Raw genomic sequence first — 18,131 nt, 5'->3', positions numbered from 1 at the left:
CCAAAGAATGACACACATCCCCACCATGTTGTCAGTCAGCTAAAAATATATTACTCTAGCCAAAACAGGAATATCACAGCACAAATTATATAAGAACTACATACACATGCGCAAACCAGGACATCCAGACTCAAACCACCTCCGTTGTTTTCAGTCTGTGACACCTGTGACACTGGACTTTGTGGAGACACAGCTGACTGAGCAAATTAGAAGACTAATTATGTTGTTGTTCATTGACATCAATACAGGCAACAGAATACATGCAAATCTATAGAGAGCAATTCTACATCTGAAACCAAGACTAAAACTACATTTTAATGAATCTACAATGAACATTTCCTTACAAGTTTTAAGGCATGGCCCATGTTTTTCTCAGAAAAGGCAAGCATATCTGCATTAAAGTGCTGAGAAGGAGCAAAAATCTTTCAGAAACATAATTATACCATACAATTTTACCAATTCTTCATGCACGAATCATTACTGTATTTCCCAATGTAGCTACACCCAGTCAGATGATGTAGAGCTGTGACTCATACTGTTACTCAAATGAAAGACAATCTGATGCCAAATATAATAATTTTTACAGGATAGCCCTGTTTCTTTTTCAGCCATTTGACCTATGATGGAAAGTTTGACTTCATCTTGAGGTAAACACACATATAGAGAAGTCCAGAAGATTTCTACCTGGCATTAAAATCTGAACATTTGGCAGTGTGTGTGTGTGTGTGTGTGTGTGTGTGTGTGTGTGTGTGTGTGTGTGTGTGTGTGTGTGTGTGTGTGTGTGTGTGTGTGTGTGTGTGTGTGTGTGTGTGTGTGTGTCCTGAAGTCCTAAAGCACTACGGAATTCCTTCAAGCATTTCTAAATTATTTTTTATTTCTTTTACACAAACTGCCTGTGAACACAATGGTCCACAAAACACTGTCAGTTATTTGTGTTATTGTCTATTTTTTATTAAAAAAGGGAAAGGTGTACGATCGGACTACGAATAGCATCCTGTGGTCAGATTTGTGTACTGCAGCCCATGCTTCAAAACACACTAGTGACTCTCTCACTCCCATTCCGTGAGTTTCATGGCAGTCAGCTACGGATCAACGCCAGAAAATTTTAGATGATGAGCAAAGACAGTACGCTGATAAGTAGATCTGAACATTTAATTGAAATATTGAGTTGTTGATGAAATCTGTTGCATCTTAACCTCCCTTCCAACATGGTTAAGACATTAGACTGTTAAGTGTTTTTTACTGTCATATTCTAACTTATTGTACCTTTGAACTAAATCATAATTTGGTCAAAGATTGTTCTAAAAGACATGATTTATCTGAAGCTACTGATTCTGCTGAATGCACAGATTTGGTTTTGGTGTATTAGTTTTATACCCAAATCAATGCATATTTCAGCACCACAAGCCCTGAAACTTTAAACTTGGCAGCATAACAGCTCTGGATTCAGAATTGTAGACAAAGCCTGAACCCGCTGACTTATAATCCCAGCAGAGTTAAGGGCGGAGTGTGATAGTATGTCCAAAAACCTACAGACCTTCGATTCACTTCCAAAAGGGTTTTTCTTTGTGTCAGAGTGACAGGAACAATTTCCAGCTGTCTCAGCTTTACAAGAACAGGGGCCAACGAAAATTGCTAAAGACGCCCTGGTTTGAGGGTCTTCTGGGCCGGCCGGCGCACTGTGCTCCAGCTGTAAAGACATCCAGCAATGAAACAGCCACAGCAGGCCAGATGCGTGAAAGTGAGAAGGAATGTGCTCAAGAACATAAACATGAGCAAGTAGGAAGTCAAACATCTGCTTTTAATTACCCAAAAGCAGTGGGCGTTGGGTTCTTCTGACTTTAAACATTAAGTCATGTGACATCAAGAACAAAAGGAAGCTTCAGGCTGTGGGTCCATTTAGACTCTCCAAATTATTCAATATGGTTTTGAACTGTAAGAGAAAACAACAATACCTGGAGAAAATCTACCTACACGTATGAATTAATATGCAACGCTCACAAAGAAAGCCCCTAACATGCAGCCATGCTCTGGAACAACAGTATTACACCACTATGCAGCCCATCACCAACTCAAAAATATTAAAAAATAAACTAACACTCACAACTCAGTGACTCTGGGTGGTTCATATTTCCAGGAGAAACATGTCTGTCTCTAATACAACACAAGAACGGTGTACCAGCTGAAACCTGAAAAGAAGATCACCAAATGTCTTCAAACTGATGAAAAATGCAAGAATATCTGCTTCTTTACTCAAAAGGTATTGCTAATGTTTTGCAGAATACCCACCTCTAAGCCTTTGTCCAACTGAAGAGCACCGAAATGTTATCTACATTACATAACTACTTACTGCAGGTTAGAAGAGTAGGAAAAAAGTATCAAAAACAATGCTGGAAAATGTATGCAGTTGACTGCAAGAAAGTTGAAACTGTGTAGTAAAGTTTGTGCATAGAGAATGTTTATGTTCATGTTTATGTATTTAGCAGACGCTTTTGTCCAAAACGACTTACAAGTGATGTACTTCCTACTGTACGTGATTTGTTCTGGATTTGCTCCTGATGTGCAACGGTACTGGGAAGGAAGCTGCACAAGCTAAAATCCAAGAAGTTAACATGAGGCAGTTCTTTTACTAAAACAGCAGAGAGAATAAGTGGCACTTTAGGGAAGCAGAGCTGACTGGTTATTGTAAACAACCTGCGTAGACAGAATGGATGACTTAGACAATTTAACATTTGCTGTTTTCCTGTTTTCTTCACATAGGGGACACATCTCCTGATCAGATCTGATAGTAATACTAATATTAATAGTTGATCTATAGATGATAACTTAAAAGTGGAAAGTTAATTTTGTGCCTTTAAGCTGAATCATATGTATTCACATTGCAGCAATCCATGCCTGTTGAACTTTGTTGTTTCAGTATTAAGTTATAGCCTTACTAATTTGTTTACACTTCATTTTAACTCACATTTATAGGTTCCTGCTTCTCTTAACTTTTACTGTCACATTTTCAAATCCATAACAGATACACATAAACAACTGAACAGTTAAACAAAACTTGGGAAAAATATCTGACATTGAATTATATGGGGCTGCGCAGTGACGCAGGGGTTAGAGCTGTTGCCTTGTAGCAAGAAGGTCCTGGGTTCGATTCCCGGCCTAGGATCTTTCTTCATGGAGTTTGCACATTCTCCCTGTGCATGCATGGGTTCTCTCCGTGTACTCCGGCTTCCTCCCACAGTCCAAAAACATGACTGTTAGGTTGATTGATCTGTCTAAATTGTCCTTAGGTGTGAGTGCATGATTGTTTTTCCTGTAAGTCTTTGTGTTGCCCTGCGATGGACTGGCTCTCTGTCCAGGGTGTACCCCGCCTGATTGCCCGTTGACCGCTGGAGATAGGCAGTGCCACTTTGTCGCTGTTCCTAACGGCTAGTGACAAAGCTAGCTACATTTCTGAGGACCCTTAGCTACTTTCTGTAGAACTTTCTTCTAGATATTTCCTGCAAATTAGCAACAAAATAGCCATTTTCGCTCCGAACCGTTCTTTGAACGTTGTTTCAGCTGTCATCAAGGATATAAATGTTACAGATACAATGGATGTCACTGGCGCTTTAGCTAACCTAGTAAAGCTTGGTTTATGCTTCTCCGTCAGCTCCGCAAGGGACAGACACGCACGGATTGACGGAAGCGTTTTGCTCTCGTACTTCTCCGTCTCCTGGAGAGTGTTGCAAAGCTATTGCCCGCCAGGATCACAGAGCGCTGTTCTGTGGTATCCTGTCATGTATCGGTCCAAGATAGTGTGTTTATATTGTGTTTTTTGTGTATATAAGAGACTTTTAACACGGACATATTTGTCTCTCATTCTCCCACTGCTTCATGCGCTCCCCACCTCTAAACCCACGTTACCTGTCATTTCCGTCCACAAATAAAATGCTTGCTGTGCATCTTTTCACTCCTCCTGTCACGGGAGAATTAAACGTTCATATTTTTAGAGTTTTTTCGCAACGTATTCTTCAAGCTTCTCCGTGTCTGCCGCTAGTTATCCTCGGCTCTCTTTGCAATGGCGGCGCTGTAAACAACAGCGGTATCCTGACCAATCACAAGCTTGCGTAATCCGTCTCGTTCGACAGATGTTTAAAAAAGTGGGCTCGACTCCGTACGTACTTGCGTGCCCTACGCAAGGACGGATAATGGCGTTGCGTGTCTCCGCACTGACGCAGACGGAGAAGCATAAATCAGGCTTAAGACGTCGGACTCTCATGCAGAAGACCTGAGTTCGATTCTGGAACATAGTTTATTTAGAGTTTATTTTTTACATTAATGGTATTTTTTTTTTACAGTAAGATGCCCACATTTTTATTTGAGACTTGCCGAACGACATTGAATTCAGATAAAAAAGATGTGGGTTCAACTTTCATTTTGGAACAATTTTTCAAGCAAGGGAAGGGAATGATCTGAGCATGCAGGAAGACTGACCCATCTTAAACCTTTGTCTGCTGTGCTGAAGAGAAAGGTACAGAACCAAATTATTCAATTAATTAGCTGCACATTCTCCTGTCCTCTGTCCTCCGGGCCACACACACACACACACACACACACACATACACACAAGGGACTGTCTCAGCTGTTATTTTTGTTAAGGAGTGTGCACGTACAGCATGCGCGCCTCGTGCACGAGCCTACTATTGAAGCTGCCATTACGCTTTTGGCCTGAGGGGGCAATCGCAAGCATAAAAATTCAAAACTCCGTAAAGTCCCTTTAATTTTGAAAGGCGGCCAAAGTTATTTTAGGTTTTGTATGAAAACATGCAGAGGACTACAACTGTTGCCCCATTAAATTAATGTCATGAAAAAAGACAAGTAGGAGAAAAATGGCCGATTTAATTAACGTCATGAAAAAAGACAAGTAGGAGAAAAATGGCCGATTTTAGCGAAATTTGGATCCTTCTTCTAGGACGGGGGTCGGCAACCCGCGGCTCTGGAGCCGCATGCGGCTCTTCCATCCATCTGATGCGGCTCTCTGTGCTTGTAAAATAATGAATGGATATTTAAATAAAATGCTTTATATTTTACTGCATTAATTTTACATCTGTATGCCAATTCTAAATGTAAAGATTGTCTGCGTAAACCTGAACAGTTCCAACCCGGTCTTACTGTGAGACCGGGTTGACGGGTCACGCTTGTGCGTAATCATAGGCGCTTTCTGAGCTGAAGAGGATGTGAGATTCTGGGATTCTCCTCAGACGGCTCCTGGATGCGTCGCCACATTGGAGACAGGAACAAGCACTATTCAGCCAAAGTTTCATAATCAGGGAACATTTTCTAAGTGACAAGTCTCGCTTCAGTCGGAGGAATGTTCCTGCATGCGCTCTGGTTCTGCAACGCGCTCCAAGCCCCTCTCCACATCTTCAGCTCGCTGTGCACCGTACGTACGCGCTGACAGTGAGCTGCGCTGAGCTCAGTGTCCGGCTCAGGTGTTCAGATGGGAATCTTTTCTTGAGTGATTTAGCTACATCTGCGATGTGCGTAACGAATAAAATGTCAGTTTGTCTGCATGCGTGGGGGTAATTCTTTCTATTCTTTCTCTGTCAAAATAAACGGTCAAATACGGGAACTATCCGGTCAACACAAGCCCAGCTTTTAACTGTTCTGTTTTCTTGTGAAAATTGTTGCAAAGAGATATAATTTAACTTGATTAACACCAGAGCCAGGCGCACTGCGCCGTTATCTCCGTCACTGTAAATGAGGGAAAAACAAATTGATCGGATCCTTTTCTGACCTTCCCCACCTACAAAGTTTAATTACAACAATCAAATGTGACAGAGCCTGAATTTGTATTCTGAACAGTCTAAACATGTTTTAAAAAGAAACGTATAACAAAAGCGGCACCTGCTCAGTAAAACCACCAACAGGGTGAAAAATATCAAAATATTGTAGGCAGAGACGGGCTACAACTTCTGGATCCATTTTATATAAATCGTTTTATTGATTATCGTCTTATGAAAGATAACTTTGACGTACACGAGCGACCGGTACTGGCTGCTGTCACCTGTTGTGATTGGTTAAAGCAGCTCTCTGCTGTCTGAGGGTAGGCCGCGGCTGCTGTGGCTCCCAGTGTTTTCTTTACTGTGGAAAACGGGTAATAATGGCTCTTTGATGAGAACTGGTTGCCGACCCCTGTTCTAGGACAAAAGAAAGAGCATTTAACTTAGGGCTGCACAATATATCGAAAAATTATCGTCATCGCGATAACAGGACGTGCGATAGGCCCATCGCAAAGCACGTCAAAAATGGCGATAAATGTTTGGTTCAAACATTTCCATCCGTGTCATACATTAACTTTTTGTAAACCAGCTCTGTTTTTTACGCGGAAGTATTATTCGACCAAATGTAGCCCCCTCTGATATGCAGCCAATCAGATGGGTCCGTTCACGTAATACGCCCGCCCCCTACGTAGACCCTTACCCCAAAATTCCACTATCTCTGCTGCGCTCCGCCCCCGCTTTCCGCTGCCGCTCGCTTCCCTTGTTCGTCATGCTGGCTCAGAGCAACGAACGCACTTTGTGCTGAGGTTTCTGGAATCAGTGCTGCTTTCAAACGTGAACGTGAGTTCGCTCGGTGTCGTTAAGCAGCTGATAATAACTGGGCTGACTCCGACACGTGCCGGTGAACCAACCCACCTACTTCCATGTCGCTAGTGTTCCACCGGGTGGTGACGTTAGCCCCACGCTACGGTTAGCTTCCAGCTAAAAGGCTACAGCACTCTCCTCCCAGTCCCTCCCTGCTAAAGAGGGCCTGGAAAAGTTCCCCCACACATCAAAGTGATTTTTCATTTATGAGCTTTTATAACCTTGTTAATCAGGATAGTTGATTTGCTGCTGCACATAAACTGTCAGTCAGAAGCTCTGCTAGCCGGTTATCTTAGAGGAGCAAGTTCAATTTTTTAGCTTGTTATCAGAATCATAGTTACAGTTTCATCATCTGAGCTGCTTTTTAAGATCTAGGTAAACTTGTTAATTTGGGGTTACAAACCAACGTTTTCACATATTTTCCATGTAGTTTTTTTGCCAGTTCCTCTTCTGAAAGGTAGACAATTGTTTTTCTCTTTCCCTCAAAAAATCTTAATATTCTCCTAGTTTGGCCCAGCACAGATCACTTCCCAATTACAGCAACAGCCTTATATCATAACCACATAAGTGGAGAAAATGTTCAGTAGCAATGAGAGAATTTGCTGTTGCATTTAAGTGATGTTAACTATTATTTAACATTTAAACTTATTTTCTGATTTTTGTATTTATTAAAAAAACCTGGTAAGGGATGTTTTTCTGTATTTGGAACATCAGAAAAAGTTTTATGGTGGAGGTGATGTTTTAAAGTCACTGAGAAACTGCATGCATGCAGTTTGTTGTTTTGCTGCTAATACAGTAGCAGGTACAGCTGCTAATGCAGTAGCAGGTGCAGCTGCTAATACAGTAGCAGGTGCAGCTGCATATTTTTGCAATAAAAATGTTATGTTGTAATGGAATTCATGCATTAGTTTTTGTTTGCTTTGAACCCAGAGCAGACGTCACACGCCAGACGACATCAACACTGCATACTTTAGTATTTGTTCATTTATCGTGAGTAATATCGATATCGCAATATTAAGCACTGTTATCGAATATCGCAGGTTTTCCTAATATCGTGCAGCCCTAATTAAACTTAAAGAAAAGCACAACAAATGTGATAAACGGCCGCTGCGGGGGAGAAAAGATTCTGCTGTGACATCATATACGACTTGTCATTTGTAGTCATTTTAATTAAAAAATTTTACAAGCTAATAAACATCAAATTACACCAAAAAGTCAAAACACATAATTATTTGTCATTTAAACTGAAGTACAACATGTGTGTGATTCAGGGCATAAGGCAAAGCGGACCAGAATATAACTTTTATAGCCCCGTTCACTTACATAATCTTTTTTTATTCAGGAGACCCATGAGTCAACTGGAAGGGGAGGAGGCTTATGCTCCCCATTACCATCCTGATTTGTGCATTTACTCAAGGAAGTGCTAATGCAGAGCTTTGTGGGAATTAAACACCATGTCTCCAGGAAACCTGATCTCCCAGACCAGCCTCGTCTCCCCAGCCTGATCTTTTAATTCCCTGATTGACAGAAACTGTTCTTAATTCTGTAGCTTCAAGTTAGACAGATTTATTTATGTAAATACACAAATTGGTTTCCAGTCTGTGATGGTTTCATTTGCTGTTGTTAAAACTGGACTCTGTGTTATTGATGCTTTGACTTTCATCTCATAATCACCCTGAATGATGAGAAGAATAAAGTTGGTAATTGTTATTTGCCCTAGTGAACCCAGCAAACTAAACAACAGCAGAATAATAGTGATAATTAGCCTTTTCCAGTGGAGCTCTGACTGTAACAAACACACAACAAACAGGGTTCAAGCTTTAGTTGTTTATATAGAAATAAGAATCAATGATTACATTTTAAAATCTTGAATGTAGATTGCTTATTCATCAAGTTCATCCATTCTCGCATTTGTCTAAACCCCTCCTCCAATACCACAGCTCAGAATGAAAGCAACTATTGGACCATCCTGTTGTCTCAGCAAACCACCGCACTTCCGCACTTAACTGGGTGCTCCACTCATTATACACTCACGGATTCAGCAACAGAACACCACTGGTGTGAGAGATTCTCTGCTCAATAATATCGGAGAAGGAGAAACAGCCGGCTGCTACCACTTCAGCTTTACCTGAGTCGCAAGAAAATAAAAACTTTAAAAAAAAAAAAATTTTAAATACAAGATCATAATAAAAAAAATTGGGAGAAAATAATGAAAATTTTAAATAAGAAAAACAGGATGACACATAGGACACTAGGACATATAAGCAAAACTTACAACCAGCTACAACAAGCTGCAGGCCTCCCGATCAAACCACACCAAGCCGGGGGGAAACACGACTCTGTTGTAACCATTCTGCCACGATTTCAGAATAAAACAATCCACAGAGGATGGAGCTGGTAGTAATTATTCTAAGCATCTGAAATGAAAACCAGAGATGTTTTACTGTGAGATTGCATCTTCAGGAACATCTTGATACAATCTCCATATCTGGCAAGCAGAGGATTCATATTCTGTTAAATCAGTCTTTTCTTAAACTTGGTTCATATTCAATAAATGTTCAAGGTTGGAAATAACATGGACCATTTGTCTGAGAGACTAAAACCATCCTCGCCGCAAGAGGAAACATCTGATGTCAGAAGTCAAAGTTAACATAGAGGAAGTTAAAGTTGAACTTTAAGCTTCAGTCACCTACGTCTGCCCTTATGATGTTTCACTCACATTATGACTGAATATGACTGAACAACCAGGTCATGAAAGCAGTCCATGCCATTTGGCTCTTTTGGGCCAGATGACATTCTTTCATTATAAGTATGACCTCTTCTGTTCTCTGGCATTCTAAAAGGACAGCCATCGAGTCTCAGGACATAAACAGACATGTAGCAGACATCAACACTCCGAAACAAGGGATTTCACAAAAGACAAAAAAAAACCTAAACTTAACAATGGCCCTATGAGCTAAATATTTATACAATTGTAGAAAAGAATATGTTTCTAGTACATTGAGTTGAGGTTTGAAATCCAGCAGCAGAGTTTTCTCATGACATGAAAGGCTGGTCCAGACTTGAGCAAAACCATCAATAGCTACATTTACATGGGCGCAAGGAATCAGAGTGAACGCCCTATCAGATCAAACATGTTTCATGTCAATCGGAATAATCTGATCCGATAAGGCACGATTGGAATGAAATTTCATTCCCATTGAGAGAGGTGGTTTTGTCCGATAATCTTTCTGATTGGTGTCCACATGTACACATTCATTTGGATTGTTGGAGTAAAATAATGTTCACTGTGCATGTGTACAACTTCAGTGTGAAGTCTCTCTGCCTAAGAAAGAAAGAAAGAAAGAAAGAAAGAAAGAAAGAAAGAAAAAAAGAAAGAAAGAAAGAAAGAAAGAAAGAAAGAAAGAAAGAAAGAAATCTTTTATATAGTGCCTCTCAGATAAAAATCACTAGGCGCTTCACATAAACAAAAAAAATTACAATCAAAGTAAAGATTTAAAAAATACGCTCAGGACAAGTCTGAGGAGCTGGAGGACATGTGGGCGGGTGATCATTAGCACATTATCCTGCTCTCCTCTCCTGTGGCGGAAGAGCAGTGGCATCGCGTACTACTGAGCTTGTAGCTTATTAAACCAATCAGCAAAAAGAAAAGCATACAGGTAAAAATGCAAAGAAGCTCCATAACGAGGAAAAAAACCATAAGTCAATGGACAAAGCTAGAGAATAAGAAAATTAAATGCATGGGGAAAGACGTGTGGAATTTGATTTCCGATTAACCAAGACTTTAATCGGATAGGGGAAATATGCTGCATGTAAACGTAGCTAATGTTTTAGCTACCCTAGAATTATATTAACTACATTTAAATGCCTGATTCCTGGGCCAGATGTGTAGAATACATATTGTACTGTAGACCCGCTTTTTATTCTGATCGCTGTTTGAATACTTTCTTTTGCGCAAAAGTAGTAAAGCAGCACTCGGACCGTTTTAGACCAGTGCTGTGCACTTTCACCGTTTAGGCTGTTCCTGTCAACTCTTGCTGCTGGCTCAAAACTATATGGCTGTGCACCTTCAGAATGTAACATAAATGTATATTCATGTTCAGAAACTGGAGCTTCATGCTGCAAATCTTTTTTTTTTCCTGAGCAGAGTCAGGAACGTTTTCCTTGAGCGACGTCACTTCCGGTTTCCAGCAGGAGGCTAGTTGGAGCCAAGTTGGAACAGTAATAGCACCTTTTTTTTCTCAAATATCTTCCTTTTTTAAATGAAAATATAGAGTTTAGACCTGTTTAACGATCCCATCCGGGACTGAAAACCATATAATCTGAACCGTGAGATTTTTGATCCATTGCACCACTAAGGGCTTCAGCATTAGTTTACCGAGAAAGACGCCCTTTAACATTTTGGCTGTGCATAGAAATCCTAAAGTTAGGAACAGAAACTGTGACAAAGGGCAGCCATTGCAAAGTCCAACTCTCACCAAAAATAAGCCCAACTTACTGCTGGCAATGAGAACTAAGCTTTGACACCAGTCATACAGGGACCTAACAGCCCATATCAAGGAGCCTGGTCCCCCAAACTGCTAAAGTACCCCCCACAAGACTTGGTTGAAAGCTTTCTCCAAGTCCGCATAATACGTTTGGTTGGGATAACCCCCAATCACCCTCCAGGACCCCCCTAAGTGTATAGAGCTGGTCCAGTATCCCATGGCTAGGATGAAAACCACATTGCTCCTTCTGATTCTGAGGTTTGACTATTCACCAGACCCTCTTTTCCAGAACCCCTAACAGACCTTACCTGTCAGGACCCAGTTCCACCCATGCCCATTCCCTCAGCAATCCACAGCCTGCTCTTCACATTCATCTACCACACCTGCTCCTGCTAACCAAGCTCATACAACTCACCTGATCCTCCTGTCATATAAAACTCATGCATAGTCTGGTGTTCCATGCCTGTTTCCACGATCACGACTTTGTTTCTGCTCCTTGGATTACCCCACCTCGTCTTGCCCCATCTGGATCTACCCATGGTCGTCTGCCTCTCACCTGCCCCTTCTTGGATCATCCTGCTGTTTGCTTCCCCAGCTCTGACCCATGCCTGTCCCCTGACCACGTTCCAGCCTTCCCCCCAAATAACTCTGATAATCTCAGGGTTAATACTCTAATAAAGGCATTTAAAATGTTTCTTGTTTTTGGTTGTCTTTCCAGGTCCTCCATCTGAGCCTTTACATTACCAGGTAGGCTCATGAGTGTGATCCCCCTGTAGTTGAAACAGTCCCCCTTGTGGTGGGACCACCACCCCAGCGTCACAACCAGTTATTAGGTTTAGGGGTCAATTACGTTTTCACAATGTGCCAGGTTGGTGTTTAATTGGTCTCTCAAAAGAGTCCAATAAAACTACATTTTGCATTTGCACAGGTTATCTTTGTCTGATATTGAAATGTGTTTGCTGATGTGGCAAAAATTGATAAAACAGATCAAATCTGTAAAGATTTGAATCGTTTACAGCACTGTATTCCTTGAGTTGTGGTTTAGAGGCACTGATGTGATCCCAACCTTTCACATGATTAATATTTGTGAGGCTGCATTAGCATAAACTCATCCCCCTTTCCCAGAGATGAACTCTCATTTTAGCTCACACCAGCTGACAGAGCTTAAAAAAAAACACCCGTTTCTACTGACATACCTCCCAGTCCAAGCGGTAAACCACACACACACACACACACACACACACACACACACACACACACACACACACCAGAAAGGTCACTTACTCTAATAAAATCATAAGCGCTTTGGGATGTGCATGTTGGAGCATTTATGATGGTGGAACACGGGCTTGATGTGGTTTCCATTCACTGCCATAGACTTAAATTGATATTTATTAATTGATGCTGATTTCAAACAACCTAACAACCTGTGGCACGCGCTGGCTTCGTATAAAATGGGACACGTTGTCTCAGTTGTGATAAAACATTACATTTAATCCAGAGCACAAAGCAGATGTAAACAAATGGACTGGCCTGAACAGAAATAGCTAAATGGATTTGTAGCAGTAATAGTAGCGGGCAGTTGTTCGGTAAATCCCTCACCAGGCAGGCAGTCAGTAACGGTTCATCATCCCGTACTTACCCGCTTATGAACGTTAATCGGTCCTCCTCACACTCAACTTGGGTCGGTCTCCGTCCTCAATCCGTGCTCTTGCATACTGTGCTAAAAAGGTGCAATGCTGGCTGAACAATGTTACAGTTATTATAAATTTTCTCTGTCAAAGTATGAGCGCTAGCTGCCCAACAGAAGGAAACGCTGCCTCTTCTGTCAGTCAGCGAACCGAACCGGCTGTCCGCTCCGCCGCCATCTTGGTTGTGATGGGAGTCCACCAACACGCGGTCGCGCACGCACGCACACATACACACACAGGTTCGTGTTTCCATCACTCCTGAGGACATCTCAGTTACAGGGGCGATTCTAAGGTCAGACCCTCAGGGGTCCCACACCAACGCCCCGCCCACAACATAGATAGATAGATAGATAGATAGATAGATAGATAGATAGATAGATAGATAGATAGATAGATAGATAGATAGATAGATAGATAGATAGATAGATAGATAGATAGATAGATAGATAGATAGATAGATAGATAGATGATAGATAGATAGATAGATAGATAGATAGATAGATAGATAGATAGATAGATAGATAGATAGATAGATAGATAGATAAAAAAAATTTCCAAAGACTTCACATGTCCTGTGTAAATAAGAGATAGGAAGATTTCCAGCCCATTTTCTTCATGCCCACTTTTGCACTCAAAAGAAAAAAATATATTTTCAGCTGCTGTTTTTGACGTCTTCTTATCTCAATCTTGACACCTTCAAACATTGATTGTACATGAAAAGAAACGGAAATTGTAGACATCAAAGAGAAATACAAGTTTGGAGAAATCTTAGGCAAAACTAAGGATGTTCTTTCTCTGAATTTTAATGTACTGTTAAGGATGGTATCACATTCAGCTGCCACTGCCAGGATGATGTGCTAGCTAAAAGGCACAAACAACAGATCAAAAATGTAAGATAATGATATGTTTTCATGGTTGTTTGTCAGTATCCGTTACATCCAAGCACTGTTAAACCCTTTTCTGCAACCATCAGATTCTGACGAGAGGAGAGAGGCTGAGGGAGGGGTTTGAACCTTAGAATTTTTGTCTTTGTTATTTGTGTGTTTGTTCAAAATGTAACTTGCTTGAAAGGCTTTAAGAGAATTTATCATACCTTTAAGAGTTCTAAAATGAATCAATAGTTACAATAAACACAATATTTTTGATGAATTTCTATCTCACACCAAATGAAAACCTAAAACCAATACAGTGGGCTCTTTTCTACGTTGCAAAGTAAAGCTTATGCTTGTGGTAAAAGTAAAATGCCCCTTTTTTAGCTAACTGTAGCACTGCATTAGTAAAAAACGTCAAGAAAAGTAATGTGGTAAAGCTGTCTAAATGTCGGTGCAACTGTAATCTTGGGTTAAACAAAGATTTTGTAGATTGCATTCCTTTGCTGATGGGGAATCACTTTCTTTGTCTGAAAATCCCTTAAATACATGTGTGAATGTTGTTCCCACAACCAGAAGGAAACACACATAAAAAGGGAGACTTACATCACACTCTTGTTTCTCTCAGCAGGAAGGAGCTCTCTTAATCTACCTGATGCTGACAATTAAATTACCTCACTCCACCTTAAGACTTCTCTGTTAATGACACTGACCTGATTCTGGTTTTAATTATTAATGTAAATTTGACTGTTACATAAAACATTACACTCTAATTGAAGTTGAATAAACTTTTGACCACCTGCAGTATACATTTTTCATAGAACTTGATCTTTTCATTTCGTCTTTCTGGGTCATTTATTGCATATTCACATTAAAATGCACAAACGAAGCAGCTTAATAAAAGGTTTGAACACCCTCACACATTTGTCCGAATCAAGTTAGTGTGTCAAAATATTTTGCACTTACGGTATTTCACATACTGAGATATTACCATATAGCTTATCATAAATCAAAGCTAGTTGTGTTGAAAGACCATTAAACCCGTTTTTATAAACTCTCATATTTTATTGATAACATTACCTCAGTGAGCCTGGAAATGGTCATATACTTTGTTCTCCACATTTCAGAGCACACCCAGCACTTTCACTGAATGTTTTGAATTGAATGCATCCGCTAGTGGGACAAAATGGAGAAACTAAAGGACAGAATATAGCGTGAGCAGCTAACAAGAAGACAACCTTTTTATTTTCAAGGGTTGACACCTTTGACAAAATATCAGAGAATGCAGAAAGCTTGTTCCTTGTGCACAGAGGTGGAAAGTAACGAATTACATTTACTCACGTTACTGTAATTTAGTAGCTTTTTTGTATATTTATACTTTTTAAGTCGTTTTTAAAATCTGTACTTTTACTTTTATTTGCGTACGTGTTTAAAAAAGAATTGTAATTCGCTACATTTTAAATCATATTCGTTACTGAGTAAATATAAATTGTAGGCTTAATAAATTAAAAATATTACGTGTAGCAGCGTTGGAACAGAAAGAGACACCTGCATGAGCGCCGGGTCTAAACCGTGGGGGGTGTTGGTGTACATTTTAGATAATGAGGATAAACAGCCATTTTTCCCGTAGCTTTGCTCAAAAACACCTGTTCAGTCCCTGTGATCCACTCGCTGTTTACGTCCTCTCTCCCTCCTCTCCTGTGGGTTGGAACCCGCACCTTCGCGCACCGGTGTGACGTCATCAGAATTCTGCTTGGTTTGGTAACCAAACTCTGTTCTGTGTTTGAAATGTGTTTCCCTACCGCTCCGCACGGAAGCGGCAAAATAACGTTTAGCGCTCATAACATGCGGATTCTCAGCGCTTTGCTCATAAAACAGAAGACCTGCAGGCCTCTGTGAGTTAAAACATCCTGACACTAAACATTGTGCTCCATGTGTTTGAACCAAGCCCCCACAATGCGGCTCTAAAATTGAGGCCAACCCGGAAGTACCAAAAATTGCAGTTCCACCCTCATCCGCTGGGGGCTGGTGTCAGAAGCGAGCAAATCCTCATTGACTCCCATGTTAAAATTACCAATTTCACAGCAGAAATAAACATGTTTACAGCCTGGTACCAAAACATGTTTTTGGTTTAAATGATCTAGTTTACACTCATGACAGCTCTGAGGGGGGTGAATTTTTTTCTCACTCTTCTGTTTAAGTGTATTAAAAGCCTAAAATTCTGTATAATTAATGAGCATCCGACACATGTGACTGCCGCCTCAGACCCACGTGACCACAGAGCTAGCTCTGTGGAAAGGCCTCATTAGAGCCTCGGTCTGGCCTGGAAACTGTTCCAGGATTTTGAGTCTCTGTGTTTTATTCTTTTTTGGATATTATTTGTGCAATTTTTGGACAAAATGACTTGCTGTGGCATTAATTGCACTAATAGAGCGTCCAAGGAGTCTCCACATCATTTATTTCGGTAAGTAAAATTATATTTATGTATTTTAGGTCACTGCCGAGCTGAGCTTAGATTTTAACATGTACTGTTTGACCATGAAATTTAAATGTATTAGGGTAAAACTCAGTGCATTTAACATAATGCTGCACTTTAGAAAATGGGTTGAAATATAACATGTTGGTGGAGCTGGGTTCCGACTATCGACTTGTGGAGCTCTCGGGAGACCGATGTTTTCCACCCGGTTCTCCCCTCTCCGCAGCTCGGCGCTTCTCTGTCTGATCGCGGCTTCTGTCTGCTGTGTGGACTGATGGCTTGTGGAGCTCTGGGATGGAAACCTTTCCACTGGGTTCTCCCCAGCGGCAGCTCTGCGCATCTCTGCTGTGCGGCTGCCGGCTTGTGGAGCTCTCGGAAGACCTCTGTGTTCCACCCGGTTTTACCCAGCGGTCAGCCCGGCGTATCTCTGACTCAGAAGCTCTGGTGTTGTGCACAGTTAACTCCGGTTGTAGCTAGGTTGCTACCTCCGTTAGCTTAGCTCCCACCTCCGCATTAGCTTTGGGTTAGCTTCAGGTTAGCTTGTAGCTAGTTCGACCGGGTGTCGTCAGTTGATCCCAGCCTCATAGCCCCACCCTCAGCTCCACCTCTTTTCCCTTTTGTGGAATTGTCTGGGCTTGACGGAACCTGTGACACGGTCAAAATTGTGGTGGTGGCCACCTCCCATATGGCCTCAAAAACGTGTTATTGGAGCCTATGGAAATGAATTGTCCAGTATTTATATGTCGATGGTTTAAACTCAGAAGTTGTTCCTTGATGCCACAGATATGTGATGATTTAGCTTGTTTGTTTATTTTACTCCAGAAAAAGAGATTACATTATTACAAAAGCAGTTCAATTAGTCATTCAAAAGATTCTAACATGCTGCAGTGTGTGCGTGTGCGTGTGCGTGTGTGTGTGTGTGTGTGTGTGTGTGTGTGTGTGTGTTACACATATAGGACTGCATGAGACAGCATGATTTCATCAAATCCATGCATCTTATTTCTTGGCTGAAGTAATGGCTCAAGAAAATAACATATTTCATACATAATTACGTCTCTGCAGTGTTTATGATAATATTTTATCTTATCTTTGGTCTGGGAGGTGTAACTTATCATGATGCAAGCGTTTTAAAACATGTTAAATTGTTACAAGAGGAGATAAATGCATGAATTTAAAGTTCATGTTTGGAGACCAACCTTCACAGTTTGGAGGCTCACGCTGGTGAGGAGACACCATTAGTTCTAGTAACACCTGGGCTCCCAAGACCTATTCTGACAGGATGGACATTATGGGACCTTTAAGGATTCCAGTTGGATGATTGGAGGATTATTAAGGAGGACAGGAATGAACAAACTGATTTCAGTGGTGAGGGGTTAAAGGTATTGGCTCGGCATTAAAATTGTAGAAATACAAAATAACTACACTTTACCATCTATATAAACATGTACTGGGTTCAGTTTTTTATTTTGTTAAGGACTTTTGTCATAAATCATTACAGAAAATCCAAATCCTCTCCTGTAGACAGTGAAGAACTGTGTTTCGCAAAGGTCACCCCAGCAAGTAAAACAACGTAACTGCTGATGCTAGTATTGTGAATCACTGTTATTTATTTATTTTCATGCTCCTAATTATTACGTAAAATTGCGTTTACAGCTGCAACAAAAGGTCTGAGCCATGTGTCTGTGTCCTACATGCATTTTTAAATAACAGGTCTGATCTAAAATAATAACCTACATCTATAAATCCATCTTGAACTGCACTGCTACTTCTGGATTCCCATTAGCATGACTGCTGCGGTAAGGAAAGAACAAGTCCTTTGGGAAAGCTATGACACACACACACACACAGATGTAATCTAAAAGATGATCTCTATATTTCAACATTAGAACCTCCATGACATCATGGATTAGTGCAAATAACGAATTGAGCTAAGGAGTTACTCCAGCATCGGGAAGATTTATTCTGGTAAATTGTCGGTTAAA

At 40.8% G+C, this 18,131-nt stretch overlaps 1 protein-coding gene across 8 annotated transcripts in view; it reads right to left on the bottom strand.

Annotated features, from left to right (window-relative positions):
- LOC107381832 (C-myc promoter-binding protein) overlaps positions 1-13,035 on the bottom strand; it is a 92,583-nt gene extending 79,548 nt beyond the window's left edge. For 7 of the 8 annotated variants that reach the window (XM_015953729.3, XM_054732199.2, XM_054732200.2 and 4 more), the window contains exon 1: positions 12,756-13,035. The gene's annotated coding sequence lies outside the window, so the exon portion shown is untranslated. Of the gene's footprint in view, positions 1-8,901; positions 9,044-12,755 lie in introns of all 8 variants that reach the window. The other variant, XM_070554929.1, reaches the window with a different exon arrangement.
- Between the last annotated feature and the right edge of the window lie 5,096 nt (positions 13,036-18,131).

Source organism: Nothobranchius furzeri, chromosome 9 (assembly GCF_043380555.1).
Source record: "Nothobranchius furzeri strain GRZ-AD chromosome 9, NfurGRZ-RIMD1, whole genome shotgun sequence".
NCBI classification, from domain to species: Eukaryota; Metazoa; Chordata; class Actinopteri; order Cyprinodontiformes; family Nothobranchiidae; genus Nothobranchius; species Nothobranchius furzeri.
The sequence above is the reverse complement of the archived record's forward strand: the minus strand, read 5'-3'. Positions and strand labels throughout refer to the sequence as shown.